General features: G+C 45.6%; 20 non-coding genes across 20 annotated transcripts; all 20 read left to right on the forward strand.

Annotated features, from left to right (window-relative positions):
• The first annotated feature begins 72 nt into the window (after positions 1-72).
• Positions 73-146, forward strand: TRNAN-GUU (transfer RNA asparagine (anticodon GUU)). Its single transcript has one exon. It is a non-coding gene; the product is annotated as a tRNA-Asn (tRNA).
• A 75-nt stretch (positions 147-221) lies between these two features.
• TRNAN-GUU (transfer RNA asparagine (anticodon GUU)) lies at positions 222-294 on the forward strand. The gene has a single exon. It is a non-coding gene; the product is annotated as a tRNA-Asn (tRNA).
• Positions 295-369: 75 nt separating this feature from the next.
• Positions 370-443, forward strand: TRNAN-GUU (transfer RNA asparagine (anticodon GUU)). Its single transcript has one exon. It is a non-coding gene; the product is annotated as a tRNA-Asn (tRNA).
• Positions 444-666: 223 nt separating this feature from the next.
• Positions 667-740, forward strand: TRNAN-GUU (transfer RNA asparagine (anticodon GUU)). Its single transcript has one exon. It is a non-coding gene; the product is annotated as a tRNA-Asn (tRNA).
• A 223-nt stretch (positions 741-963) lies between these two features.
• Positions 964-1037, forward strand: TRNAN-GUU (transfer RNA asparagine (anticodon GUU)). Its single transcript has one exon. It is a non-coding gene; the product is annotated as a tRNA-Asn (tRNA).
• Positions 1038-1112: 75 nt separating this feature from the next.
• TRNAN-GUU (transfer RNA asparagine (anticodon GUU)) lies at positions 1113-1186 on the forward strand. The gene has a single exon. It is a non-coding gene; the product is annotated as a tRNA-Asn (tRNA).
• A 75-nt stretch (positions 1187-1261) lies between these two features.
• Positions 1262-1335, forward strand: TRNAN-GUU (transfer RNA asparagine (anticodon GUU)). Its single transcript has one exon. It is a non-coding gene; the product is annotated as a tRNA-Asn (tRNA).
• A 75-nt stretch (positions 1336-1410) lies between these two features.
• TRNAN-GUU (transfer RNA asparagine (anticodon GUU)) lies at positions 1411-1484 on the forward strand. The gene has a single exon. It is a non-coding gene; the product is annotated as a tRNA-Asn (tRNA).
• A 75-nt stretch (positions 1485-1559) lies between these two features.
• On the forward strand, positions 1560-1632 carry TRNAN-GUU (transfer RNA asparagine (anticodon GUU)). The gene has a single exon. It is a non-coding gene; the product is annotated as a tRNA-Asn (tRNA).
• Positions 1633-1707: 75 nt separating this feature from the next.
• Positions 1708-1781, forward strand: TRNAN-GUU (transfer RNA asparagine (anticodon GUU)). Its single transcript has one exon. It is a non-coding gene; the product is annotated as a tRNA-Asn (tRNA).
• Positions 1782-1857: 76 nt separating this feature from the next.
• Positions 1858-1931, forward strand: TRNAN-GUU (transfer RNA asparagine (anticodon GUU)). Its single transcript has one exon. It is a non-coding gene; the product is annotated as a tRNA-Asn (tRNA).
• Positions 1932-2007: 76 nt separating this feature from the next.
• On the forward strand, positions 2008-2081 carry TRNAN-GUU (transfer RNA asparagine (anticodon GUU)). The gene has a single exon. It is a non-coding gene; the product is annotated as a tRNA-Asn (tRNA).
• A 75-nt stretch (positions 2082-2156) lies between these two features.
• On the forward strand, positions 2157-2230 carry TRNAN-GUU (transfer RNA asparagine (anticodon GUU)). Its single transcript has one exon. It is a non-coding gene; the product is annotated as a tRNA-Asn (tRNA).
• A 76-nt stretch (positions 2231-2306) lies between these two features.
• On the forward strand, positions 2307-2380 carry TRNAN-GUU (transfer RNA asparagine (anticodon GUU)). Its single transcript has one exon. It is a non-coding gene; the product is annotated as a tRNA-Asn (tRNA).
• Positions 2381-2455: 75 nt separating this feature from the next.
• TRNAN-GUU (transfer RNA asparagine (anticodon GUU)) lies at positions 2456-2529 on the forward strand. Its single transcript has one exon. It is a non-coding gene; the product is annotated as a tRNA-Asn (tRNA).
• Positions 2530-6567: 4038 nt separating this feature from the next.
• Positions 6568-6641, forward strand: TRNAN-GUU (transfer RNA asparagine (anticodon GUU)). Its single transcript has one exon. It is a non-coding gene; the product is annotated as a tRNA-Asn (tRNA).
• Positions 6642-6867: 226 nt separating this feature from the next.
• TRNAN-GUU (transfer RNA asparagine (anticodon GUU)) lies at positions 6868-6941 on the forward strand. The gene has a single exon. It is a non-coding gene; the product is annotated as a tRNA-Asn (tRNA).
• A 4866-nt stretch (positions 6942-11807) lies between these two features.
• On the forward strand, positions 11808-11881 carry TRNAN-GUU (transfer RNA asparagine (anticodon GUU)). The gene has a single exon. It is a non-coding gene; the product is annotated as a tRNA-Asn (tRNA).
• A 76-nt stretch (positions 11882-11957) lies between these two features.
• Positions 11958-12031, forward strand: TRNAN-GUU (transfer RNA asparagine (anticodon GUU)). The gene has a single exon. It is a non-coding gene; the product is annotated as a tRNA-Asn (tRNA).
• A 10172-nt stretch (positions 12032-22203) lies between these two features.
• TRNAN-GUU (transfer RNA asparagine (anticodon GUU)) lies at positions 22204-22277 on the forward strand. The gene has a single exon. It is a non-coding gene; the product is annotated as a tRNA-Asn (tRNA).
• The last annotated feature ends 2844 nt before the right edge of the window (positions 22278-25121 follow it).

The raw sequence follows: 25121 nt of genomic DNA on the forward strand, positions 1-25121 counted from the left end.
TCTCACTTCTTCTTTCTTTGAGCTGATAGCTTTCGAGGAATGTTCTGACGGTGGTGAGAGTACAGCACGCCTGCCTCCGTGGCGCAATCGGCTAGCGTGTTCGGCTGTTAACCGAAAGGTTGGAGGTTCAAGCCCTCCCGGGGGCGTTGTCTCACTTCTTTTTTCTTTGAGCTGATAGCTTTCGAGGAATGTTCTGACGGTGGTGAGAGTACAGCACGCCTGCCTCCGTGGCGCAAATGCTAGCGCGTTCAGCTGTTAACCGAAAGGTCGGAAGTTCGAGCCCTCCCGGGGGCGTTGTCTCACTTCTTTTTTCTTTGCTCTGATAGCTTTCGAGGAATGTTCTGACGGTGGTGAGAGTACAGCACGCCTGCCTCCGTGGCGCAATCGGCTAGCGCGTTCGGCTGTTAATCGAAAGGTTGGAGGTTCGAGCCCTCCCGGGGGCGTTGTCTCACTTCTTTTTTCTTTGCTCTGATAGCTTTCGAGGAATGTTCTGACGGTGGTGAGAGTACAGCACGCCTGCCTCCGTGGCGCAATCGGCTAGCGAGTTCGGCTGTTAACCGAAAGGTTGGAGGTTCGAGCCCTCCCGGGGCGTTGTCTCACTTCTTTTTTCTTTGCTCTGATAGCTTTCGAGGAAGGTTCTGACGGTGGTGAGAGTACTGCACGCCTGCCTCCGGGGCGCAATCGGCTAGCGCGTTCGGCTGTTAACCGAAAGGTTGGAGGTTCGAGCCCTCCCGGGGGCGTTGTCTCACTTCTTTTTTCTTTGCTCTGATAGCTTTCGAGGAATGTTCTGACGGTGGTGAGAGTGCAGCACGCCTGCCTCCGGGGTGCAAATGCTAGCGCGTTTGGCTGTTAACCGAAAGGTTGGAGGTTCGAGCCCTCCCGGGGGCGTTGTCTCACTTCTTTTTTCTTTGCTCTGATAGCTTTCGAGGAAGGTTCTGACGGTTGTGAGAGTACTGCACGACTGCCTCCGTGGCGCAATCGGCTAGCGAGTTCGGCTGTTAACCGAAAGGTTGGAGGTTCGAGCCCTCCCGGGGGCGTTGTCTCACTTCTTTTTTCTTTGAGCTGATAGCTTTCGAGGAAGGTTCTGACGGTGGTGAGAGTACTGCACGCCTGCCTCCGGGGCGCAATCGGCTAGCGCGTTCGGCTGTTAACCGTAAGGTTGGAGGTTCAAGCCCTCCCGGGGGCGTTGTCTCACTTCTTTTTTCTTTGAGCTGATAGCTTTCGAGGAATGTTCTGACGGTGGTGAGAGTACTGCACGACTGCCTCCGTGGCGCAATCGGCTAGCGCGTTCGGCTGTTAACCGAAAGGTTGGAGGTTCGAGCCCTCCCGGGGGCGTTGTCTCACTTCTTTTTTCTTTGCTCTGATAGCTTTCGAGGAAGGTTCTGACGGTGGTGAGAGTACTGCACGCCTGCCTCCGGGGCGCAATCGGCTAGCGCGTTCGGCTGTTAACCGTAAGGTTGGAGGTTCAAGCCCTCCCGGGGGCGTTGTCTCACTTCTTTTTTCTTTGAGCTGATAGCTTTCGAGGAATGTTCTGACGGTGGTGAGAGTACAGCACGCCTGCCTCCGTGGCGCAAATGCTAGCGCGTTCGGCTGTTAACCGAAAGGTTGGAGGTTCGAGCCCTCCCGGGGGCGTTGTCTCACTTCTTTTTTCTTTGCTCTGATAGCTTTCGAGGAAGGTTCTGATGGCGGTGAGAGTACAGCACGCCTGCCTCCGTGGCGCAATCGGCTAGCGAGTTCGGCTGTTAACCGAAAGGTTGGAGGTTCGAGCCCTCCCGGGGGCGTTGTCTCACTTCTTTTTTTCTTTGCTCTGATAGCTTTCGAGGAAGGTTCTGATGGCGGTGAGAGTACAGCACGCCTGCCTCCGTGGCGCAATCGGCTAGCGAGTTCGGCTGTTAACCGAAAGGTTGGAGGTTCGAGCCCTCCCGGGGGCGTTGTCTCACTTCTTTTTTTCTTTGCTCTGATAGCTTTCGAGGAAGGTTCTGATGGCGGTGAGAGTACAGCACGCCTGCCTCCGTGGCGCAATCGGCTAGCGAGTTCGGCTGTTAACCGAAAGGTTGGAGGTTCGAGCCCTCCCGGGGGCGTTGTCTCACTTCTTTTTTCTTTGCTCTGATAGCTTTCGAGGAAGGTTCTGATGGCGGTGAGAGTACAGCACGCCTGCCTCCGTGGCGCAATCGGCTAGCGAGTTCGGCTGTTAACCGAAAGGTTGGAGGTTCGAGCCCTCCCGGGGGCGTTGTCTCACTTCTTTTTTTCTTTGCTCTGATAGCTTTCGAGGAATATTCTGACGGTGGTGAGAGTGCAGCACGCCTGCCTCCGGGGCGCAGTCGGCTAGCGCGTTCGGCTGTTAACCGAAAGGTTGGAGGTTCGAGCCCTCCCGGGGGCGTTGTCTCACTTCTTTTTTCTTTGCTCTGATAGCTTTCGAGGAAGGTTCTGACGGTGGTGAGAGTACTGCACGCCTGCCTCCGTGGCGCAATCGGCTAGCGCGTTCGGCTGTTAACCGAAAGGTTGGAGGTTCGAGCCCTCCCGGGGGCGTTGTCTCACTTTTTTTTTCTTTGCTCTGATAGCTTTCGAGGAATGTTCTGAAGGTGGTGAGAGTACAGCACGCCTGCCTCCGTGGCGCAATCCGTGTGTGAAGCACCAGGTAAGCCCGACGCCGGGCTTCCATACGAAGGCGTAGGAGAAAGCAGTGAAAAGGTGGATGCAAGCAGCACCGGCGACACGTGTCTTGGCTCAGCAGACGAGACTCCCTCCGAGGCTGAACAGATGACTGGGATTGAAAGCGACAGTGGCACTGTGACGGGGAAGCGTCCCCGTGACGAAGGGAAAAAAGACAAGGGCACCACTGCTGCCTCCCCGGACGAACCACCCGCCAAAACGACTCCCGCTCGGCGGCCTCTCATCCGGCCACGGCCAAACATTTCGTCGGAGCGCAAGACGGCGGAAACGCCGCCTTCGCCAACTTAAGGACTGTACTGAGACAAGGCGTTCAGGAAGGAATTGCAGTTGTAAGGTAAGCGCCATGCCCCTGGGTTTTTCGTAGCCTTACAATGGTGCGAATAGAAAATTCAATCCATGTGGCCACTTTAAATGTGCGTGGCCTGGCCTCACGGAGAAAACAATGTCAGCTTTATCGGCTAGTAAGTGACCTCGACCTTGACATACTGGCAGTCCAAGAGACTAAAGTCCATGGCGACGATGAAACTGGGGGCATGGTGCGCCAATTCTTGCCGCGGTATTCTGTTATAGTTAGCCATGCCATAGGGACTTCTTCTGGTTGCGTTTTGTTCGTCAGACAGAGTCTGGGTGCTAAAGTAGAAGCCTCAACGTCATGTCCGTCTGGTCGGCTCATTGTTTGTGATCTTTTGTTTTCGGGATTGGAATGGCGCGTAATATGCTTGTACGCACCGACTGTCACTGACGAAAGACGCATAATTTTCGAACAACTAAAGCAGTATACCAAATGTAATAGGCTCCTAATCATTATTGGCGATTTCAACTGCGTCCTTTCAGCCAAAGACAAAACTAGCGAACGACATTACAGGGATGCAGGTACGGCTGTCTTAAGCGATACAGTAAGAGAACATGGTTTGGAGGATGTGGCCGAATGTCTCGGTGGTGGCCGGACTACGCAGTACACCCACTTTCAGGCAGCCAGCCATGCCCGACTAGATAGGGCGTACGTGAGTGTAGAATTGGTGCCGCTTTGCAAGGCATACTGTGTTAACGCCGTTTCATTTAGTGACCCCTGCTTGGTTAGCTTTGTAGTAGCTAGCACGAAAGAAACGAAAAGGGCCTTCGAGTGGCAACTATGGAAATTGAATTCGAATCTGTTGAGTGATGAAAAATTTATGGAGGAAGTAATGACGGAAGTTGAAAAAATGAAAGTTCGCAGTAAAAACACGTTTAGAGAAAAATGGGAGAACTTCAAGCAGGTCGTTAAATTGAAGGCTTTGGAACGCTCGAGCGCTATAAGCAGAGAAAAAGGAGCAGAAGAAAAGCTCATGCGCAGAAACCTGGAAAAATTGCTCCTCGAAGAATGTAGAATGCCCGGCATGTTTCTTGAAGATATTCGCGCGTTGAAAAGTAAAATTGAGCGGTTCGATGTCGAAAGATACCGCGGTGCTATGGTTCGGGCAAGAGCCGAGCGACTGATAACGGCAGAAGCACCGTCAAAAAGGGCGTTGGGCTCAGAAAAGTGGCATGCGCGTCGTAATCAGATAACAGAAATTGAACACGAGGGTGAAGTCAGCGATGACGCAGATGTTATCGAGCGTGCTTTCTTTGAGCACTTCAATGGTTTATTCGCCGCCAGCTCAGTTGATGTCGATCGTTTTAAAAAAGATTTTTTACCGCTGATGCCGAAGCTTGACAATAATACAAAAGAAATATTGGAGGAACCCATTTCGGAAGAGGAAGTTAACAGTGCTATTGAAAGTATGCATCCCGGGAAATCGCCTGGCCCTGATGGCCTGACTTCCGCCTTTTATAAGGGTTTCAAGTTTGAAATAACACCAGTCTTAGCCGACGTTTATAATGAGGCATTCGAGCTGAAAATATTACCCCCGTCCTTTTCATCATCTCACACTGTTCTTATACCAAAATCGGAAGACCCCGTTGCACTGCGCAGAGTAAATTCTTACCGCCCAATCTGCCTCACTAATGGAGATTACAAGATATTCATGAAAATCTTAGCTAAAAGGTTGCAAACAGTCATTACGGAGCTCGTGGGGCCGCATCAGACGTGCGGCATTAAAGGTCGAACTATCCTCACGAATATACACGCAGCCCGGAGCATCCTCGAATGTTGCGACGCTATAGGTGCGCGAGTCGCAATGCTGCAAATCGACCTCGAGAAGGCTTTTGACAGGGTGCCTCATGAAATTCTGCTGTGCATCCTAGATTATGTGAATTTAGGGAAAATAATCAAAGAGGGGGTTGTCATGGCGTACCGAGACTGCTCAACGCGGCTAATCGTTAACAAGGTGGTGGGGAAGCGCATCCCAGTCAGGCGTTCGGTCCGTCAGGGTTGTCCTCTCTCACCACTATTGTTTTGTTTGTACATAGAGTCCTTTTGTTTGAGTGTCATAGAGAATGACTGTGTCCGTGGGTTTAAGCTGCACGAGGTTGAAGTCCGACTGTTGGCTTATGCGGACGATATTGCCATTTTTTGCGCGGACTCTGAGAGCATAGCAGATGCTGTCAAATGCGTTACTAACTTCTGTGCTGCAAGTGGCAGCGCTGTAAACTGGGGAAAATGCCTTGGCTTTTGGCACGGTGACTGGGCAGAAACCCCAGACAGTTTTGCCAGCATAAGGTTTGTTACGACACCGGTGAAATACTTGGGTGTCCCCTCGAATGCTACAAAGACAGCGACTCGTACTGGAGGAGCCAAGTGGATAACCTGCGGGAAAGAGTGAACAAGTGGAATGGCTGGAATTGGTCTATGTTTTCTAAAGCCACAATTTGCAACATATTCTTAGTGAGTAAAATTTGGTATATCTTACAAGTCTTACATTGTTCAAGGGTAAACATCCAAAAATTTCACCGTGTGTTCGCTGTCTTTGTGTGGGAATCGTCTTGGGAAAGATCGAGTCGGACCAATTTATTTCTTCGAGTGCGAAATGGAGGACTCGGCTTGTCGCATTTGTTTTTAAGACAGGTAGTCAATCGATTTTGTTTCTTTAGAGACGTCGACAACCCATTCCTTCGCACTGTCTGTCAACTTCGCCTGGGGCAACACTTGCCTAACATGGTTGTATCAACCTGCAGCGTACCTGGTGGTGTTTATGGCTTTCTCCGCGAAGTTGTACTTTCTTGTAGGTTTCTGTCGGTGCGGTTTTCACTTGAATACTTGAGTCAAGTCCGACGAAGAAGGTTGTACAAGGACCTATGTGATGTGTTTTTACCAGTGCCTTTGTATCGGTCCCTTTACAATGTATGCCATGGCCACACTGTACTAAAGCGCGTCAAGGCGATGAAAATATCGCCAGGTGCTAAGAATTTCTTTTTTAAATTACATACCGGTACGCTGACCGTCAAAACCTGGATGGCTGCAAAGGGGTTCTACGTTCATTGGGGCACGCATTGCATAATATGCAGAAAGGAGGAGACAATTGAGCATGTATTCATTGACTGCTGGGATGCTATCTTTCTTTGGGACGTGCTCCAGCGCACGATCAAAAAAGACTTCCCCATTGATGCATATGGCATCCGCTATTTGCAAATACAAAGTGACGATGGTACCCCATATGATATGATAATGCTTATGGCTCTTCATAGCATTTGGAAATCCAGGATGGCAGCCATGCACTTTGATGTAGATGCACGAGCACCCACCCAGTACTTCAAAGAGTATATAAGAAATTTTGTGGATGAACAAAAGTTGCAGGAATTCCCCCCAGAATGGCTGCCGCGCGTCGAATTACTATCGACGATAAAAACATTTTAACAGATGCGTGGCCACATCGTTTGAGCCACGGTTTTTACAATGTTTTGGATTGTGTTGTGTAATTATCAGTTAACATGTGTATTGTTTACGTGAGCCGAAAACAGGCAATAAAGAAAAAAAAAGCCTCAGTGGCGCGATCGGCTAGCGCGTTCGGCTGTTAACCGAAAGGTTGGAGGTTCGAGCCCTCCCGGGGGCGGTGTCTCACTTCTTTTTTTCTTTGCGCTGATAGCTTTCGAGGAATGTTCTGACGGTGGTGAAAAAAAAAGCACGACTGCCTCCTTGGCGCGATCGGCTAGAGCGTTCGGCTGTTAACCGAAAGGTTGGAGGTTCGAGCCCTCCCGGGGGCGTTGTCTCACTTCTTTTTTCTTTGCGCTGATAGCTTTCGAGAAATGTTCTGAGGATGGTGAGAGTACAGTACAAGTGCCTCCGTGGCGCAATCGGCTAGCGCGTTCGGCTGTTAACCGAAAGGTTGGAGGTTCGAGCCCTCCCGGGGGCGGCGCAATTTTTTTTATCTCACAGGGTCTCTTTTTTTCGTTACCTTTTTAATATTTTCTTTCTGTATGGTACCTGTATTCGAGAAAGGTGCTGCCATCTTGCTCTTGCCGAGCACGACAGCTAAGCCTGGATACAACGCCGGCCAGGCATGGATTCAGCTACTCATTTTATGGTAGGGGTGGGGGGTGGGAGGCGGTTGCTTAAGGTGACACCTGAAAGGGTGACGACATTTATGACTTCGGCGACTTTGAGCGTATCTATCTATCTATCTATCTATCTATCTATCTATCTATCTATCTATCTATCTATCTATCTATCTATCTATCTATCTATCTATCTATCTATCTATCTATCTATCTATCTATCTATCTATCTATCTATCTATCTATCTATCTATCTATCTATCTATCTATCTATCTATCTATCTATCTATCTATCTGTCTGTCTGTCTGTCTGTCTGTCTGTCTGTCTGTCTGTCTGTCTGTCTGTCTGTCTGTCTGTCTGTCTGTCTGTCTGTCTGTCTGTCTGTCTGTCTATCTATCTATCTATCTATCTATCTATCTGTCTGTCTGTCTGTCTGTCTGTCTGTCTGTCTGTCTGTCTGTCTGTCTGTCTGTCTGTCTGTCTGTCTGTCTGTCTGTCTATCTATCTATCTATCTATCTATCTGTCTGTCTGTCTATCTATCTATCTATCTATCTATCTATCTATCTATCTATCTATCTATCTATCTATCTATCTATCTATCTATCTATCTATCTATCTATCTATCTATCTATCTATCTATCTATCTATCTATCTATCTATCTATCTATCTATCTATCTATCTATCTATCTATCTATCTATCTATCTATTTATCTATCTATCTATTTATCTATCTATTTATCTATCTATCTATCTATCTATCTATCTATCTATCTATCTATCTATCTATTTATTTATCTATCTATCTATCTATCTATCTATCTATCTATCTATCTATCTATCTATCTATCTATCTATCTATCTATCTATCTATCTATCTATCTATCTATCTATCTATCTATCTATCTATCTATCTATCTATCTATCTATCTATCTATCTAGCCGCTTACGTTTGGGTGCTCTCGTGGTCAGCATCTTAGCTTAGCGTGAACCAAAATTAGCGTGGGAGTTAAGATCGTTTGATGAATATGACGCCCTGGTCAAGAGATGAATAATGTCACAATGCCGTTGCGTACGTCGTCAAACACTTCTCGCTAGAGAGTGGCACATACTCACGGGCAGGTATGTGGCACTGGTATGCGGGTATGTGCCACAGGTGAGTGACAATTAGCATCTACCCAGGAACGACGAGAACACACACGGGCTACTTTAACGTGCGATTGTTAAGAAATACTCGACATCGGTAGCGTTAAACCGATGATTGAAAATGATAAATGTCAGGGTCCCAGTTGGAATCAAACACAAGCCTTCTGCGTGGCAATGAAACATTTTACCACAGAGCTACGCCAGGTATCGGAACTACTTTTCAAATAGGCGCTGATCTCCGTGAAACGTCCATAGTGGTTGCAGTGCTGCCTACCCATTTTTATAAACACTACATGTGTACTCCTTTGATACAACCGTCACGTGGATTAAGGTAAATTATGGGTAGTTGCCATGCGCTGAAGTTGATTTGCGTAGAAGTGTCCAGGGCCAGCATCCTCGCGAGCATCAGCACTTTATATCAGTTTCTGGTATTGCTGATGCGCATGTTCCAGTTGGCATCGTTGCGCAAGTGCAAGCAACTGGTTACATAAACATCTGCAACTCTTCAGCATATGCCTGTGCGTGCAGCATTTGTACATATACTGAGCATCATTTCATGATGTGTCGCTCAATAAAAAAATTGCAACACCGTCACCTTCCCTCCGCATGTTTCGCATAACGCCGATTTGCAGGTACGTGGGATCTACCGAATTTTTTCGCTTCTATCAGAAAAACCCCTTCATAGCATAAACACTGGTAATATATTCTCACAGTGACTTCACTCATTTGTCCTAATTGATCATAAGAGGTGGACTGTGAGCACTGGAGTGAGGGGTATGGGCTGACACAGACATTTTTGGGGCGGAGGAGGGGCGACCACACATGCTGCCCCCCCCCCCCTCTCTAGATCTGTCACTGACGCCAACTTTTGATTCTGCCACGTGATGTATGGCGAACTAAAAGTGCACTACAATGACAACTGCACCGTAATTATACGTAAACAATTAAAAAAAAACGTAATTCAAACTAGAGTAAAGAGCGAGAATTGCAGCTCTCTATACCCCGTGTTATTCAATTTCACTACGCGCCAATGGTGCTTTACGAAAACGTACGAGTTTTATGGTAGTAAACGTCGCCATTAGTACTCAGTATTTGTGTGGCCAAGGTGAGACGGGTTGAAGTAGTGCAATCTCCCTCCCCTCCCCACTACTGAGAATTTTCAATTTTCTATGTGTATATATATTCACACAGACGCAAAGCACGCAAGCACGCACGAACATGCGTCTTAAAGGTTGGCTGTGACGATAGTTATAGCGCAAGAACGAAACGACGACACAGAGATAAGAAGGACACGAAGAACACGAGCGCTAGCCCAAGCTGCCACACTTTTAAATTGGCTGTGAGTTTGAGTTGTGCAGGGGCACCACTGTCGCCACTCCGTACGTGCCACTGATAACAACTGCCTGGCGCTATGCCATAGTTGTGTTGCAGAACAGTTTTACGCCACGTTTATGGGTCGTGTTTCGGAGACGACGCTCTCGGATGAGTGAAAATTAAAAGTTTGATGCGACGTTTCTATGTGACCGGAGAAGTTACGCCTAGGTTTCAGAGATAATTGCCATTTACATTGCAGCACGTCACTGTTTAACCCTAATCATTCTATTCTAATATTAGGGGTTTAACGTCCCGGAATTAGGATATGAGGGGGACAGATATGTAGTGGAATGCTCTGCAAATATCGACCACCAGGTGTTCCTTAACGTCCACAGGCATTGTACAGTACACGGGGTTCGATAGACCAGTTCTCCTCCACTGAAATGCGACCACTACGGCTGCAATCGAACCCGCGACCTGCTAGTCAGCAGAGGCGCAGCGTAGCCACTTACACCACTGTGGCAAACCATTAAATATTTCACGCATTTTATTATTTATTTTTTGTAATCGATTTGCTGAAATCAACAGATACTAAGGATCACTGAAGCAAAATTTTTCCGTTCCGATTTTGTTTTTGTTTGCTTCAAAAGAAAGGTTCTCCAAGGGCCGAATGTGTACTGGTAATGTGAGCGCAGCGTGAAAAATTAATGACAATATCCTTTTTAAAAGCTAGTTGCCGTTACCACAAAACTCAGACGTCACGACACGGTGTGAGCTTTTCGTCTCGTGCTCGTGCAAGATCACGCGACGTTTTCACGGCCGCCCCGCTTTGCGACTCCGTCGGTGACGCACAGGCGGCCATTTCGGATATTTTCGTACCTGACGTCATCACAAGTAGCGATAGTGGTGCACGAAGCGCCAGAATTGACACTCTAGCCTGACGTCTCGATAGTGGTAATCTCAACAGATGCACCGTGGGAAAATCGACTTCAATGTCTAAATGAAATATATTAGCACTTACCGAGCTTAAAACTTGCGCAGACCACTATTTATATTTATGGAATATTTGTATGACTAATTGAGCTCATCTTCGAAAGTTTGCGTCTGCATACCATTCGTTTAGGGAGTGACGAACCCTTGAAGAAATTGCATCACGGAAGGCAAAGCTATTTTTCTACTTACCTATATCTCTGACTGCATTTTTAAATGCGCAAGCTATACAACTGCTGTAACAGCACACTCAGGCGCTTTCGAGAATGTTACACGTAGTCCGGCTTATAGTTTCAAATGTAGCGTGTAGTTATACAAAGAAGAGTGGCGTATACGAATAATTTACAACCCAAAAGATGCCTCGTTACAACTTGTACTATGTAAAATTTACATGCGGTGCAACACAAGTCCACAACACTTTCAGGTTTTATTCCAAGTGATACGCTGATGGCTACAATTCATGATTTGTAATATGCATTGTGAAGAACTTAATTTTGGTAAGCCGAACAATGATATGAGGTTAGTTGATCGAGTACGCATTTTTGACATATGATGCAAATGATACCCATCGCTTGTAGTATGGGTGCCTAATGATGGCTATTGAGCTGTACGTTTCATATCTTATATATACAGTTTATTGATTCTCTAAAAGAAATCTCCCCTACATTTCGTGTTTTCGTGACACCTAGGAAATGACGGCATTGAAGCGAAAACAAGTGGTATTTTGTAAGATATAACTCGAGCTGTCTAATATGCAGCCTCGAGAAATACCGTAAGGGCTTCTACTCTGACGCATCTCTCATTGCGAATTCATCAACTACGCTCCGCCGCGGTGGTCTAGTGGCTAAGGTACTCGGCTGCTGACCCGCAGGACGCGGGTTCGAATCCCGGCTGCGGCGGCTGCATTTCCGATGGAGGCGGAAATGTTGTAGGCCCGTGTGCTCAGATTTGGGCGCACGTTAAAGAACCCCAGGTGGTCTAAATTTCCGGAGCCCTCCACTACGGCGTCTCTCATAATCATATAGTGGTTTTGGGACGTTAAACCCCACATATCAATCAATTCATCAACTACTCAGGCAGAATTTCATATTGTCTTCCGTTTTTCCAGCGCTAGGTGACGTTCAGCCTCCTTGGCGCGATCGGCTAGAGCGTTCGGCTGTTAACCGAAAGGTTGGAGGTTCGAGCCCTCCCGGGGGCGGTGTCTCACTTCTTTTTTCTTTGCGCTGATAGCTTTCGAGGAATGTTCTGACGGTGGTGAAAAAAAAAGCAGGACTGCCTCCGTGGCGCAATCGGCTAGCGCGTTCGGCTGTTAACCGAAAGGTTGGAGGTTCGAGCCCTCCCGGGGGCGTTGTCTCACTTCTTTTTTTCTTTGCTTTGATAGCTTTCGAGGAATATTCTGACGGTGGTGAGAGTGCAGCACGCCTGCCTCCGGGGCGCAATCGGCTAGCGCGTTCGGCTGTTAACCGAAAGGTTGGAGGTTCGAGCCCTCCCGGGGGCGTTGTCTCACTTCTTTTTTCTTGCACTGATAGCTTTCGAGGAATATTCTGACGGTGGTGAGAGTGCAGCACGCCTGCCTCCGGGGCGCAATCGGCTAGCGCGTTCGGCTGTTAACCGAAAGGTTGGAGGTTCGAGCTTTCCCGGGGGCGGCTGATATCTTTTCTCACCACCCCGTGAATATTTCTTTATTCTATTTCTTTCTTTTTCATGGTGGCAAGAATACGCTTTCGGACAGCCGTACCCTTTTGAAAAAAAAAAACAGACAAACAATGAAGCGCACAGCATTGCGCCTGTTTGGCAAGCGACTGTGTTCGTCATTTTTGTTAAAACTTAAGTCGCTCTTCTGAGTGTCATGTATACAGCGAATCACTTGCGAGCATATGTCGGCGGAAATTGTGGAGCTCCCTCAGAGGAACAAATGAAATATACTTTGCGCTTACGAGTCGCTCGCAACAAATCGTAGTTCACTTTCGATCAATAGCTGAAATACTGATGTTTTACCGTAGGAGCTAAAAAGAAAACATAAACTTTTATTTTACAATTTTTTAGAGTTGATTATTGTTTCGTTTAGTGAACGGATCTCTCATTATCAAACAATATTCATACATTGGGCAAATGATTGTTCTCTGTGCTAGAATACGTACAGATGAGGTAGACAGTTACCTGTAATTATGTCAACGTGTTTCTTCCAGGTCAGACCATTAGTTATCCATAAGACAAGGCATTTATATTTTGCATCTTCTGTTAGAGTGACGTTATTAGTGCCATACCGACAACGTAAACATTTTTTAGTTTTATTTTCATAAAAACTGTTTTGTTGTAATTACTAACAGTCTGTCATTTTTACCGCCACGAAACTACCTTGTTAATTAGAAAATTCAGCCTTATCTGATCTCCGGCAGACAATATTTTTATGTTTAATCCACAATCATGAGCATAAAGATTTAAATTTACAGAAAGGTGGGTGATTGTATCATTTAGAAATAAACGAAATAAAAGAGATCGGAGGACTGAGCCTTGATGTACGCCGGAATCCACAGAAAGTTTATTATAGCAGCTGCCATTAGGTGCAAGAAGTTGTTGTCCTTTTTGGTGGTATACTTGAATTGACAGAATGAGTTTCATATTTTTCAAAATAAATTACAATTTATTGAGTAATTTTTTGTGCGAAACTTTATCGAACGCGTTTTGAAAGTACATTCGAATGACATCTAGCTGTTCAACTTCATTTAGTGCGGTAGCATAATCGTGGATGATTTCAACTAGCTGTGTAGTGATTGAATGGCCACGTAAAAACCCATGCTGTGCTCATCCTATTACTCTGCGTTTCTCAAGAAATGTTAAAAAACATATGGGGGTTTGGGACGTTAAACCCCACATATCAATCAATCAATCAATCAATCAATCAATCAATCAATCAATCAATCAATCAATCAATCAATCAATCAATCAATCAATCAAAGAAATGTAAGAATTTGTTCGTGAATTGTGTTCTCTTAAATTTTACGAGCTGTTTATCGCACAAAGCCAGATTTGTGACTCAGAATAAAGCGGCTATATTGAAAAGGAAGAGCGGTAGATTAACGAATAACTGACAACGGTGCAAGTTTATAATGTGCGAATTTCAAAGTGTTTGACACCCATTGCAATTACTTGTGGCATTCATCGCAAGAATGCGATGTGAGAAAAAAAAAGAAGAGCCTGAGAAAACACAAATATCGTCGAACCAGTGGAGGATTTGTATAGCGCGTTTGATGCCGCATACATGAAAAATATAGTTTTAATTGAGAAGTTTAGTGTCTAACGTGGCCACCTGAAGCAAAGAATTGTGTTAATTTGAAAATCATAGCAGAGGCCTTTGCCCTGCAGTCAGTGCGCTGAATCTGACAGTGATTATGGCGATGACGACAGGGAAATCCACACCACGCTCAAATTTATTCAAGATACGCCTTGTGAAATTGAGACTACAGTGCATTATTGCATTATGCATTGTGTGGTAGGTAGATTTCATAAGTTAGAGCAGCTAATTATTGTTAACAGGTTGGGTACGTATTTTTCACATTCATTAGTGCGAATAATGTTCATTGCTTTGAGTGATCGAGCTGGACGATTACGACTGTGCTACGAGTCATAGAGTAAACCTGTAATGCCTTTACTAGCTTAGAAAGACCGCTTCGTTTTACCCTAGCCTTCTATGGCACCGGCGGACATAACACCGCGAGGTGCAAGTGGTATTTTGAGGATAAGACGACAGCTGTGTGGGATGCAGCCTCGTGATTAACTGAAATGGCTCCAACAGTGTCACAACTCTATTCATTACTACTGACACTGAATTTCATATTGTCTTCTGTTTTCACAGCCGAACGAATCACGCAGCCTCCATGGCGCAATCGGCTAGCGCGTCCGGCTGTTAACCGAAAGGTTGAAGGCTCGAGCCCTCCAGGGGGCGTTGTTTCACTTGTTTTTTCTTTGAGCTGATAGCTTTGGAGGAATGTTCTGACGGTGGTGAGAGCACAGCACAACTCTATCTGTGGCGCAATCGGCTAGCACGTTCGGCTGTTAACCGAAAAATTGAAGGCTCGAGCCCTCCCGGGGGCGTTGTTTCGCTTCTTTTTTCTTTGAGCTGATAGCTTAGAAGGAATGTTCTGACGGTGGTGAGAGTACAGCACAACTGTAACTGTGGCGCAATCGGCTAGCGCGTTCGGCTGTTAACCGAAAATTTGAAGGCTCGAGCCCTCCCGGGGGCGTTGTTTCGCTTCTTTTTTCTTTGAGCTGATAGCTTTGGAGGAATGTTCTGACGGCGGTGAGAGTACAGCACAACTGTATCTGTGGCGCAATCGGCTAGCGCGTTCGGCTGTTAACCGAAAGGTTGAAGGCTCGAGCCCTTCCGGGGGCGTTGTTTTGCTTCTTTTTTCTTTGAGCTGATAGCTTTGGAGGAATGTTCTGACGGTGGTGAGAGTACAGCTCAACTCTATCTGTGGCGCAATCGGCTAGCGCGTTCGGCTGTTAACCAAAATGTTGAAGGCTCGGGCCCTTCCGGGGGCGTTGTTTTGCTTCTTTTTTCTTTGAGCTGATAGCTTTGGAGGAATGTTCTGACGGTGGTGAGAGTACAGCACAACTCTATCTGTGGCGCATACGGCTAGCGCGTTCAGCTGTTAACCGAAAAGTTGAAGGCTCGAGCCCTCCCGGGGGCGTTGTTTTGCTTCTTTTTTCTTTGAGCTGATAGCTTAGAAGGAATGTTCTGACGGTGGTGAGAGTACAGCACAACTGTAACTGTGGCGCAATCGGCTAGCGCGTTCGGCTGTTAACCGAAAATTTGAAGGCTCGAGCCCTCCCGGGGGCGTTGTTTCGCTTCTTTTTTCTTTGAGCTGATAGCTTTGGAGGAATGTTCTGACGGCGGTGAGAGTACAGCACAACTGTATCTGTGGCGCAATCGGCTAGCGCGTTCGGCTGTTAACCGAAAGGTTGAAGGCTCGAGCCCTTCCGGGGGCGTTGTTTTGCTTCTTTTTTCTTTGAGCTGATAGCTTTGGAGGAATGTTCTGACGGTGGTGAGAGTACAGCTCAACTCTATCTGTGGCGCAATCGGCTAGCGCGTTCGGCTGTTAACCAAAATGTTGAAGGCTCGGGCCCTTCCGGGGGCGTTGTTTTGCTTCTTTTTTCTTTGAGCTGATAGCTTTGGAGGAATGTTCTGACGGTGGTGAGAGTACAGCTCAACTCTATCTGTGGCGCAATCGGCTAGCGCGTTCGGCTGTTAACCCAAAAGTTGAAGGCTCGAGCCCTCCCGGGGGCGTTGTTACGCTTCTTTTTTCTTTGAGCTGATAGCTTTGGAGGAATGTCCTGACGGTGGTGTGAGTACAGCACAACTGTATCTGTGGCGCAATCGGCCAGCACGTTCGGCTGTTAACGGAAAGGTTGGAGGTTCGAGCCCTCCCGGGGCGGCGCAGTTTTTGCTTGATTTTTGTTGTGTGTTCCTTTTTTTCCTTTTGTACCTGCATAAAGGTGCCGCCATTTTTCCCTTGCCGAGCGCGGCAACTGTATGTGATTGCAATGCCGATGGCAGGAGCGTTACGTGATGTATGGTGACCAAGGTTTGACCTAGAGTGCACTAGGTTTACTAGTACAATGCAGTGATGCGCAAATAAAAGAAAAAAAAGAAGCTACGAGAAGTACAAAAAAGTAAAGAAAAGAAACTGCGGCTTTCACTACTCTAGCTCAACTTCAATAATTTTCGATGGTGCTTTACGAAAACATACAAAGTTTATAGCAGTAAACGTTGCCGTTACTACTCAGTATTTGTGCGGCCAAGGTAAGACGGGTTGAAGTAGTGCAATCTCCCTCCCGTCCCAACTACTGAGAATTTTCAATTTTCCATGCGTATATATATATATTCATAAAGACGCAACGCACGCACGAACATGCGTCTTAAAGGTCGGCTGGGACGATAGTTATAGCGCGAGAGCAAAACGACGACACAGAGACATGAAGGACACGAGCGCTAGCCCAAGCTGCCACACTTCCAAGTTGGCTGTGAGTTTGAGTTGTGCAAGGGCATCCTTGTCGCCGCTCCGTACGTGCCACTGATAACAACTCCCTGGCGCTGTGCCATAGTTGTGTTGCAGTACAGTTTTACGACACGTTTACGGGTCGTGTTTCGCGGACGACGCTCTCGGATGAGTGGAAATTAAAAGTTTGATGCGACATTTTTTTGTGACCGCATAAGTGATGCTGAGGTTTCACAGATAACGACAATTTACAATACATGGCATCACTGTTTAACCAGTAATTGTTTTAGGCGTATTTATTTCTTTTTGGTGGTCGTGTTGTTGAAGTGAACCGGTACTAAGGGTCACTGGGTTGTGCAAGGCAGTGCCAATAGTAACCATTTTAGCCAGTAGGCGTACACGTTATACCACGGTGCGACAATGCTGGAATTCACGGGAAAGGCATATCACACCAGAAAACATTTATTTATTTATTTATTTATTTATTTATTTATTTATTTATTTATTTATTTATTTACAATACCTGACAGACTTCTTATCGGAGCATTGTGTGCATGGCAAAATGACATACATGGTAAAATGACATGCTATATGTGACACGTGACGTGACATGTTATATGACATGTGATAAATGCAGTAAAAGAGGAAATAAAAACTATTCAATATGAAAAGTGCGCTGTGATGTAAACGAGTGCGAAAAAAGGAAGAGAAACAGCTAGGTACAAAAACTAAACAAAGGAAGAGCTTGCGTAAAACATGAACACGAACAAATGGAAAGTCAGTGATTGAGAAATGAAGCAAATTCAGCAGCGTTTACAATACTACAATGTGACATAGTACAACGTTACACAATACAAAACATGTAAGATAACAAATATAGAAAGAAATAAATGAGAAATATCTACGTAAGCTTGAAATGTTCGAGTAGGTGGTCGTCAAATGCTTTGAGATTTGGGATAGAAGTGATATCGCCAGGGAGATCGTTCCAAAGCTAGATGGCGTGTGGCTGCGAAGAACAACTTGACGCCCTTGTATTCCCGAAGATGCGCTCTAAACTGTCCCGATTATGGAGCCGCCTAGACATGCGCAGCAGGGTTTTCAAAGGGAGGGAGTGTGACCTGGTGTTTTGAACATATCCACGAAACAGGCATAAAAGGGAAATACACCGGCGAACCTAAAGAGGGTGCAGCGAATGTTCGAGTTTTATTTTAGTAATACTTGATTTGCGTTCATAACTTCCGGTAATAAAATGGGTGGCATGGTTTTGAACAAGCTCTCAGTTAGTAATAAGTAGTCTTGATGAGGGGACCAAATAGATGACGCGAATTCTAATTGCGGGCGAACGAAGGTTACGTACGCTAACTTGCGAATGTTCGGAGGCGATTTACGCAGATTACGACGAGTGTACCCAAGCGTTTGTGATGCTTTAGCACAGATAGCAGTAATGTGGGGGCGCCATGAAATATTGGGAGTTAAGTTTATCCCTAGGTACTTAAATGACTGAACACGAGATATGACAGTGTTGTTTTAACGTAGGGGAAATAAGAGTTTGAAGGCTTGCGGGTGAAATAAATGAGTTTACATTTTCCAGAGTTCAATACCACCAGCCATTTTTGCACCGCATATTTATAAGGTTAATGTCATTTTGCTGGATGTGGTGATCATCAAATGTTATTTTTTTAATAAACGGTGCTGTCATGGGTGATTAATCTAATAAGTGAGGAAATATTATTGGGCCGGTCACTAATGTAAATAAGGAAGAATAAAGGGCCTAGAACACCTCAGTGAGGGACTCCGGATGTTACATCAGCTAGGGGAGAAACACAATTAATAATCATGGTGGATTGTTGGCGAGATAAAAAAAGAAAGTTCTAATCTAAAATAAGCTGGCAGAGTCCATTCCGACGGAACTTAATTAGGAAAACAACCGGCAATGGCCCAATGGGCCACCCGGTCTAATGTTTTGGAAAAGTCAAGAAAAATGCTATCGGTTTGTAGATTGTTGACCATGTTAAAGTGCAAGTCAGTAGTAAGTTCGAGGAACTGCGTATCACACGACAGATCTTTACGAAATCCATGTTGATTAGTGAAAAGGAAATTATTAGGTTCCAGATGGCAGTATACGTGGGATGCAATTATTGGCACTAGCATTTTACAGGGAATGCAAGTTAGGAAAATGGGGCGGTAGTTGTCTGATTAATTTTTTGTTTCCAGTTCTGAATACTGGAATAACCATGGAAACCTTCCAGCCTTTAGGTAGTTGTCTGGTCCACAATGATTGATTAAATATTCTGCACAGCATTTCACTAGAAAGAGGTAGGGTATTTTTCAATGTCTTAGCGTTAATATTATCTACACCTGCCGATGTTGATAGTTTAATGTTACTTATGAAACGCGCAACTCCATCCGCAGTGACCGCTATTGGTCTCATATACGAGTAACCTAAATCTGGAACACGAGGCACACTTAGGTGATCTTTGTTTGTAAATGCCGGCGAGACAAATTTGTTTAACTCATGTGAGCACTGCTCATCCTTTAGTGGTGTGCTGTCGTCACTGAAGAGACAGTTTGTCGCGGTTGATTTGCAGAGGATATGGTTTGCCAGAACTTTCGTGGGTTTGAGTGCAAGATGGAGGGTAGGTCATGTTAATAGTCGTGTGAATGGTGTTTCACTGGCCTGTGCAAAAAAAAAAATTGTCTATCTTTTCCTTGTTTCCCAGGTTACTGGAACTGAGAGGCAAGTCGTTCTATTGTCCGATATTCCTCGGAAAAGAAGAACTGTAGGCTTTCGCCCAAGCAGTCCGTTGTTGACAAGAAAGAAAGTAACCCAGAAGCACTGTTTCGTTCAACGCGCGTAGGTAGCTTTACAAGTTGTGTTAGACCGTGTAGAACGATGATAAACGAGAGGTTCGCCGGAAGCTGAAAACACATCGGGGAATGCATCTACCCAGCTTACATCTAGGTCGTTAAAGTCACCGAACAGCGATAAATCGCCTCTGCAATTGCTATGTTTGCGCTAGAACTCGTCAAGCTTCTCAAAGAGAAGAATGGTTGAACTGGGTGGGCGATAAAATGCCCCAACGAGAATGTGGAATTCTCCCAAAGATATGACGGATCCTACATCCGCTATATCTAAGTAACCTCGTCGCTGTTATAGATTCACGAAACATGACTGCTATACGCCACCACCACGAGAGCCCCTGTCTTTCCTGTAAATTTCTTCTCTTCCATCTTTGTCATCTTTCTTGTGTCCTTCCCTATTCCCCCAAGTGTAGGGTAGCAAACCGGATGTCTTTCTGGTTAACCTCCCCGACTTCTCCCTTTTGTTCCTTCCTTCCTTCCTTCCTTCCTTCCTTCCTTCCTTCCTTCCTTCCTTCCTTCCTTCCTTCCTTCCTTCCATCTATACACAACGGGTGTGATTTCTGATTCGCCGATGTCACAATGCAGCCATGTTTTAGTGACAATATAGATTTTTGTTGGTGATGTTGCGGGCATTTATATTCAAACAGCAGAACAATCTTCTGTAGCGAGTTCCTCGTCATTTTGCGTGTGCACGCGCTTTACTGTGTTTGAAAACAGGGATCATTTTCATTGCGGGTTCGTTCTATTCAAACAGTTCATTGTTATTTTAACTTTATCGGGAATCAGCCTCACTACTTTGCCTTCGCGTCTCGCGCCAGCAGCATTATCCCAAAGGTGTGTCCTTAGCTGTCTGGTTGCAACTAAAAAATCTTCACTAGTACATACGTTACTTCGATTTAGTTTGAAGCAACTTTTGAGCACCATCATTTTTTCGCATTGGTCGAACAGTTTAGTTATACGAGGCCGTGGTCTGTTCGATTTCTCTGTTCCTAATCTGTGGATTCTTTCGACTGATAACACAAGCAAAGTTTAACTCGAAATAGGTCGTCTACAACGCTTTCGGTGAGAGATTCTGAAGTTTTTCGACTGCTTTCTGGAATACCGAATGTGATTAGGCCATTCCTTTGATATCGGCCCTCAAGGTCAGCCAGTTTTCTTTCCAGGTTCTGTATTGTTCGTTCCATATCAGCCACTTATTCATCAACTTCTTTCTCTATAGAGCCAAAGACGTCTCAACATCCTCAAGTTTACCCTCTATCGGGTTAACCTGTGCTGCATACTTTCTTGACAGTGAAGTAGCTGTCCCATAAACTGTTTTGTGTTCGGACCAGTACACTCATTGCTGCAGTTCACTTCGTAGATATGCAGCAATTGTTACCCTCAGCCGACGTCTTGACGCTGCCCCACCACCCCTCGAAACTGCCTCCGAGATTACAAGCACATCACCTGGTTTTCTGTTGCCCCCGTGTTAAGTTCACCTCTAACCAAGTTATTATGTGATGCGATAACGTACACATGTAATGTTACGTCACTTGAACGTCATGATTGATTGATATGTGGGGTTTAACGTCCCAAAACCACTATATGATTATGAGAGACGCTGAACGTCATGAAAAGTTTCAGCGATCTTGGACATTATCGTAATGTCACTCGTCTCCGGCGGCGTGGGGCACGAGACGCCGTGGGTCAAATTTCGTGTGTGATGAGGCATGCTCTCGGTTTGTAGATTGTTGTCCATGTTCAAATGCAAGTCAGTGGTAAGTTCGAGCAACTGTGTATCACACGACAAACTTTCATGAAATTCATGTTGATTAGTGAAAAAAAATTATTAGTTTTCAGATGGCAGTAGATGTGCGATGCAATTATACTAGCATTTTACAGGTAATGCAAGTATAATACGGCATGATATTGAAGCTGTAAAATTTCAGTTATTCTGGAGATCAATGCCGATATGTTTCTCGAAATCTGAAATCAAATCCTTTTCAGAAATTATCCATATATGATATATGGAAGTTCAAATGACAACGTTATGTGACAATTTGCTCAGATTCCGCCCCCACCCCCTCTCCCAGCGCTTCAATATGCTTCAGAATCCCGGCCACTCACGTGACTAACTTCGTGAGTGCAGCCCGCGAACAGATGAAATGCTTCTTAAAAAAAAAAAGGGAAAACGAAAGAGTGACATCAGCGTTAGAGAAAAATGTGTCCACTTGGCAGACTTCTGTGCTTGTTGCTGACGTGGTGATTTTCGATAAGCATTCGAACAGAAGGTCGTTCAAATACCTCCGAAGTACCATCTGTTGCTGCGGAGAAACGCACTCCGTCAGATCTCTAGTTTGACTCACAGCTGCTGCTGACGACTCCGTACGTCGAGAGCACAGGTGGACCTCTCAACACAACATATAGGCGCCTCGGATGCAGCTGCTCATAACATATCAAAATGATCCCATCACAGTTTACAAAAGAAAAAAAAAACGCCCTTGGACGACTTCCGGTTTCGTGCAACGACGCTGCCTGCTAACACTATGTGTCAAAGAAAATGCTGCACATTACGAGCACTTTTCTTCGTGCTTTTATGGAGATATTTCGAATAAATATTCTTTTTAGCTTTTCGCGCGGTAGGACACGCTTCGGTCTACGACTAATGAATGGCGCGGCGGGAAATGTTCTTCGGGCACAACGCTGGCTACTAACACCGCAATCGCAAAACTGTGTTCTTTTACAACGCTGACGTTGAAATAACCGAAATGTAGTTAGTAGCCTAGATTTTTATTAGGTCTTTTGTTTTTACAGGCAGCAGTAGCAGCAAGCCTCCGTGGCGCAATCGGCTAGCGCGTTCGGCTGTTAACCGAAAGGTTGGAGGTTCGAGCCCTCCCGGGGGCGGCGCAATTTTTTTATCTCGCAGGGTCTCTTTTTTTTTCGTTACCTTTTTAATATTTTCTTTCTGTACGGTACCTGTATTCAAGAAAGGTGCCGCCATCTTGCTCTTGCCGGTGTCGCTCTAAGCCTGGATACAACGCCGGCCAGGCATGGATTCAGCCACTCATTTTATGGGAGGGGTGGGGGGGGGGGGGGGAGGCGGTTGCTTAAGGTGTCACTGGAAAGGGTGACGACATTTACGACTTCGGCGACTTTGAGCGTATCTATCTATCTATCTATCTATCTATCTATCTATCTATCTATCTATCTATCTATCTATCTATCTATCTATCTATCTATCTATCTATCTATCTATCTATCTATCTATCTATCTATCTATCTATCTATCTATCTATCTATCTATCTATCTATCTATCTATCTATCTATCTATCTATCTATCTATCTATCTATCTATCTATCTATCTATCTATCTATCTATCTATCTATCTATCTATCTATCTATCTATCTATCTATCTATCTATCTATCTATCTATCTATCTATCTATCTATCTATCTATCTATCTATCTATCTATCTATCTAGCCGCTTACGTTTGGGTGCTCTCGTGGTCACCCTCTTAACTTAGCGTGAACCAAAATTAGCATGGGAGTTAAGATCGTTTGACGAATATGACGCCCTGGTCAAGACATGAATAATGTCACAATGCCGTTGCCTACGTCGTCAAACACTTCTCGCCAGACAGTGGCACATACTCACGGGCAGGTATGTGCCACTGGTATGCGGGTATGTGCCACAGGTGAGTGACAATTAGCTTCTACCCAGGAACGACGAGAACACACACGGGTACTTTAACGTGCGAGTGTTAAGAAATACTCGACATCGGTAGCGTTGAACCGATGATTGAAAATGATAAATGTCAGGGTCCCAGTTGGAATCAAACACAAGCCTTCTGCGTGGCAATGACGCATTTTACCACAGAGCTACGCCAGGTATCGGAACTACTTTTCAAATAGGCGCTGATCTTCGTGAAACGTCAATAGTGGTTGCAGTGCTGCCTACCCAATTTTATAAACATTACATACGTACTCCTTTGATGCAGCCGTCACGCCGGGTTAACATCAACTGTGGTTAGTTTCCATGCGCTGAAGTTGATTTGCGTAGAAGTGTCCAGGGCCAGCATCCTCGCGAGCATCAGCACTTTATATCAGTTTCTGGTATTGCTGATACGCATGTTCCAGTTGGCATCGTTGCGCAAGTGCAAGCAACTGGTTACATAAACATCTCCAACTGTTCAGCATATGCCTGCGCGTGCAGCATTTGTACATATATTGAGCATCATTTCATGATGTGTCGCTCAATGAAAAAATCACAACACCGTCACCTTCCCTCCGCATGTTTCGCATAATGCCGATTTGCAGGTACGTGGGATCTGCCGAATTTTTTCGCTTCTATCAGAAAAACCCCTTCATAGCATAAACACTGGTAATATGTTCTCACAGTGACTTCACTCATTTGTCCTAATTGATGATAAGAGGTGGACTGTGAGCACTGGAGTGAGGGGTATGTGCTGACACAGACTTTTTTGGGGCGGAGGAGGGGCGATCACACATGCTGCCCCCCCCCCCCCCCTCTCTAGATCTGTCACTGACGCCAACTTTTGATTCTGCCACGTGATGTATGGCGAACTAAAAGTGCACTACAATGACAAGTGCACCGTAATTATACGTAAACAATTAAAAAAAACGTAATTCAAACTAGAGTAAAGAGCGAGAATTGCAGCTCTCTATACCCCGTGTTATTCAACTTAACTACGCGCCAATGGTGCTTTACGAAAACATACAATGTTTATAGCAGTAAACGTTGCCGTTACTACTCAGTATTTGTGTGGCCAAGGTAAGACGGGTTGAAGTAGTGCAATCTCCCTCTCCTCCCAACTACTGCCCCGCCGCGGTGGTCTAGTGGCTAAGGTACTCGGCCACTGACCCGCAGGTCGCGGGCTCGAATCCCGGCTGCGGCGGCTGCATTTCCGATGGAGGCGGAAATGTTGTAGGCCCGTGTGCTCAGATTTCGGTGCACGTTAAAGAACCCCAGGTGGTCGAAATTTCCGGAGCCCTCCACTACGGCATCTCTCATAATCATATGGTGGTTTTTGGACGTTAAACCCCACATATCAATCAATCAATCAATCAATCAATCAATCCCAACTACTGAGAATCTTCAAGATTCCATGCGTATATATATATTCATACAGATGCAACGCACGCACGAACATGCGTCCTAAAGGTTGGATGTGAGTTTGAGTTGTGCAAGGGCATCACTGACGCCGCTGCGTGCGTGCCACTGATAACAACTCCCTGGCACTGTGCCATAGTTGTGTTGCAGTACAGTTTTACGACACGTTTATGGGTCGTGTTTCGGGGACGACGCTCTCGAATGAGGGGAAATTAAAAGTTTGATGCGACATTTCTTTGTGACCGGAGATGTTACACCTAGGTTTCAGAGATATATGCCATTTACATTGCAGCACGTCACTGTTTAACCCTAAATATCATATTGTAATATTAGGGATTTAACGTCCCGGAACCAGGATATGATTGAGAAAGATATGTAGTGGAATGCTCTGCAAATATCGACCGCCAGGTGTTCCTTAACGTCCACTGACATCGCACACTACACGGGGTTCGATAGACCAGTTCGCCTCCGCGGAAATACGACCGCCGTGGCTGCAATCGAACCCGCGACCTTTTAGTCAGCAGAGGTGCAGCGTAGCCACTTACACCACTGTGGCAAACCATTAATTATTTCACGCATTTTACTTATTTATTTTTTTGTAATCGATTTGCTGA

This window comes from Rhipicephalus microplus, chromosome 9 (genome assembly GCF_043290135.1).
Source record: "Rhipicephalus microplus isolate Deutch F79 chromosome 9, USDA_Rmic, whole genome shotgun sequence".
Lineage (NCBI taxonomy): Eukaryota > Metazoa > Arthropoda > Arachnida > Ixodida > Ixodidae > Rhipicephalus > Rhipicephalus microplus.